The sequence below is a fragment of the Oratosquilla oratoria genome, chromosome 10 (assembly GCF_046742065.1).
Source record: "Oratosquilla oratoria isolate Oo_2021 chromosome 10, ASM4674206v1, whole genome shotgun sequence".
Taxonomy (NCBI): Eukaryota; Metazoa; Arthropoda; class Malacostraca; order Stomatopoda; family Squillidae; genus Oratosquilla; species Oratosquilla oratoria.
The window spans coordinates 20,989,869-20,994,043 of record NC_134786.1 but is presented as its reverse complement, the minus strand read 5'-3'; the positions used below and the strand labels follow the sequence as shown (position 1 = coordinate 20,994,043).

The following is a 4,175-nucleotide window of genomic DNA, read 5'->3' as shown; positions in this document are numbered from 1 at the left end:
AGGAAATAAGGAAAAGACATGAAGCTAAGAAAAAAAAACGAGACCAGAACGGAGACAGAAAAACAAGAATTCTACTGGAGAGTAGTGAATATGAAATTGAAGCAATGGAAAATAACAGAGAGAAACACAAAAGAAACAGAGAATACAATGGAAATAACAGAGATTTAAAAGTATCCTACACAAATATAGATGGATTAATAACAGGACTGAATGAACTGAACAAATATCTAAAAGAAAAAGATCCGGACATAATGGAAATTGTTGAGACAAAATTAAAAGGTCCACTACCACCCAACAGCATAGGACACAATGCATATAATTATTGGATTAGAAGCAGAGAGATAAAAACAAGAGGGTGGAGTTATGTTCCTGACTAAGAAGGATATAAGCGTGAAGAGTGTCACATATGGGAACAATGGAGTAGAGATGATCATGATAGAAGTAGAAGATAGAGATAAGAAGAGCAGAAAGTTTGTAATAAAAGAGGTGCCCCCCAAAAACAGCCTCATGGGAAGAGAATGAACATAAAAGCATGTTAGAAGACACAAGAATAACACTTGTCACGATATTACCCCTAGCCAGGTGACACGGTACCCCATCCGGGTTTCAAAGTACCCATTTACCTAAATGACACCCTTCCTACTACACTGCCATCCTACTCCGAAGAAACAAGCAGTCGACCTCCTCCTCCACCCCCCACTTCGGTTGTCTGGATAACTATCCTCAGCCAATCACAGGCCCAGACGTCAGCCTGGTTCCCCTATATAAAGCTAGGCCTTCCCCACACTGGACAGACTCGCTTCTAGCTAGCTGCCAGCTTCGCCCCTCTGGATTCAAGAAATCATTGCTTGGACAACCGACGACTCGACGTGCCAGGTTTCAGTCTTACCCATTCTCAACCCTTCTACATATCTCATTCCCCTTTTATTCCTATTGTGTGTTAGGATTAATGTTATTATTGTTTTGTTAATTCATGTTGTATGTTTGATTATATCTCATACTGAAATATTAAATGGTTAATACTGTCCTGTCTTTTGGCGTACCAAATGTCTGATGCGTTCTATATCCTCCTTCTAACTTTGTTGTGGCTTGGGCACTCGGTATGCCATTGTGGTTAACAGATATCTTTCCAGCCTGAGCCATAACACACTAAACAAGATAATGGAAGATGGAGGAAGAATAGTTATGATGGGCGACTATAATTGCAAAGAAATATGCTGGGAAGAGATGACCGTAAAGGGTGGAGAACACTCATGGGGAAGTGTTCTACTTGAGATGATTACTGACCACACAATGACATAATGGATCCAAGAGAACACTAGATATAGAAATGAAGAAGAACCATCGAGACTAGACCTAATAATCACATCAGAACCTGAAATAGTGGAAAAGATAGAATACCAGGCACCAATAAGCAAAAGTGACCACATATTGATAGAACTAGAACTAAATGAGAAAAAATACATGAAAAGAAATGAACAATATAGAAAAGGAAGATTGATGTATGAAAAAGCAAATTTTGATAAAATAAGAGAATTCTTCCAAAATGAAAACTGGGAAAGAATACACAAAGAAGATACAACAGTAGAAGAGAAATGGAATATTTTGACAAAAATCTATAAAAAAAAGGAGTAGAAAAGTATGTCCCAAGACAAAAACAAGAAAAAGAATATGTAAAGTGCTGGTACAATAAAAGTTGTAGGGAGATAAAAGACAAAAGAGACAAAGCCTGGGCCAAATGGAAGAAAAACAAAAGACCTGAAAAATGGAAAATATATACTTGTTATAGAAATGAATATGTACAAGCGTGCAGAGAGGAAAAGAGAAAATATGAAAAAAGATGTCATAGAAAAATGTAAAGATCAACCAAAACTATTCTACAGATTTGTAAACAACAAACTGAAAAACAAACAAGATTTGGAGAAATTAAGACAAGGAGGAGTTGAATACACAGAGGAAATTGAAATGGTGGAAATTATGAACAAACATTTTAAATCTGTGTTTACAAGGGAGAACATACAACCTGAAGAGATTGAATGGAAAGAGAAAGTTCCCCCTATGAAAGAAATAGAAGTAACAAAGAATGAAATATTGAACCACTTGAGTAATCTTGATGTCAGAAAATTGCATGGACCAGATGAAATAGCAAACTGGATTCTGAAAGAATGCAGGAATGAACTGGCAGACAAAATACATAGCATAATAAACAGTTCCTTGAAAGAAGGTAAAGTTCCAGAAGATTGGAAAAAAGCAAATATAGTACCTATATATAAAGGGGGAAATAAAGAAGACTCTAACAACTATAGGCCAGTCTCTCTAACAAGTACAATAGCAAAAATTTGTGAAAGAATTGTCAAAAATAGATGGGTAAAATATTTAGAAAAAAAACAACGTGCTAAATCCAAGACAATTTGGATTCAGACAGGGACGATCATGCGTCACCAATTTAATATGTTTCTATTCAAGGCTAATAGATATAATACAAGAAAGAGATGGATGGGCTGATTGTGCATTTCTAGACCTAAAAAAAGCTTTTGACAAAGTACCACATAAGAAGTTGCTTAAGAAATTAGAAACTGAAGGAGGAATACAGGGCAAACTGCTAAATTGGATGGAAGACTTTTTGCAAGAAAGAAAAATGAGAGTAGTGATAAGAGACCAACACTCAAAATGGGATGAAGTAATAAGCGGTGTTCCACAAGGAACAGTTCTGGCCCCAATAATGTTTGCTATATATATTAATGATATGGATGAAGGAATTGAAAGCTATATGAGCTTCTTTGCAGATTATGCAAAACTATTGAAAAAAGTGAACACGGAAGAAGATTGTGAATCACTACAGAGAGATCTAAATAAAGTACAGGAATGGAGTAGGAAGTGGGAGATGGAGTTCAATACAAAGAAGTGTAGTATAATGGAATTTGGAAAAAGTAAAAACAGAATAACAGGATCATATAAATTGGGAGAAGAAGGAATAAAAAAAGTAGAAAATGAAAAAGACCTGGGAGTCATTGTTATGAATAATATGTCACCTGAGAAACATATAAATAAGATTTTTGGAGAAACCTATAATTTAATAAGAACAATCAAAGTTGCATTTACATACCTGGATGAAGAAAGGGTGAAGAAAATTCTAATCACCCTGATAAGACCAAGATTGGAATATGCAGCAACGATATGGTCACCAAGTACAAAAAAAATTATAAAAAAATTGAAAGAATACAAAGAGCAATTACAAAATTGGCACCTACACTCTCAAAACTATCATATGAAGAGAGACTAGCAAAACTTGAACTACAGACACTAGAGCAAAGAAGAGAGAGAGGAGATTTGATAGCTATTTACAGAATCATGAAAGGCATAGAAATTACTGATAGAGAGAATCTGATAAAATGGGATGAGAGAAATACAAGAGGACATGGAAAGAAAATAAAAAAAAAAGACAGCTATAGAAGAGACCTGAAAAAGAACAGCTTTCCTCACAGAGTAATAGACAGTTGGAACAAGTTAGATGAGAAAGTGGTGTGTGCAAAAACAATACATGAATTTAAAAATAGTTTAGATAAAACGAGATATGAAAACGGGACACCACGAGCATAGCTCCCCTTCCCGTAAAATACAACTAGGTAAATACACACACACACACACACACACACACACACACACACACACACACACACACACACACACACACACACACACACACACACACACACACACACACACTCACGCGCGAACACACACACACACACACACACACACACACACGCACACCTATCTCTTCACTTACTAGTATAGCTACCCCTTCTTTCCCTCACCCTCTCTTCACTCCTGAGAACGTCCCAACTACACTCCCAAACTTACACTCGCCCCTCCCTCTCAACTTAGTTTCAACCAAAGCCAACACATCCATCATTCTTATCACAAACATACTGCCTATCTCTTCTCTTTTACTCTCATCTGTACTACATCCACGCACATTAAAAGACCCAAACCTTAGGGTACTGGTTGGAAAACTCCCAGACCATCTTATGCCTTTACTTTTTTTAGGAATGTCCCCTGTGAGGCTACAGGCAGAGGGATGGCTGGTCCTAATCATCGTCCCGTTTTTCTCGCCTCTTACGATTCAAGTGGGAAGCCTTGGTGGCACAATAACATGCAGCCGATAATTGTCT

At 36.9% G+C, this 4,175-nt stretch overlaps 1 protein-coding gene across 1 annotated transcript in view; it reads right to left on the bottom strand.

The window, feature by feature from the left end:
- Nucleotides 1-4,162: 4,162 nt before the first annotated feature.
- The window catches only part of LOC143028758 (mitochondrial S-adenosylmethionine carrier protein), a 4,219-nt gene continuing 4,206 nt past the window's right edge, over nt 4,163-4,175 (bottom strand). The window contains exon 2 of the mRNA XM_076191128.1: nt 4,163-4,175. This exon is cut by the window's right edge and continues 640 nt beyond it. The gene's annotated coding sequence lies outside the window, so the exon portion shown is untranslated.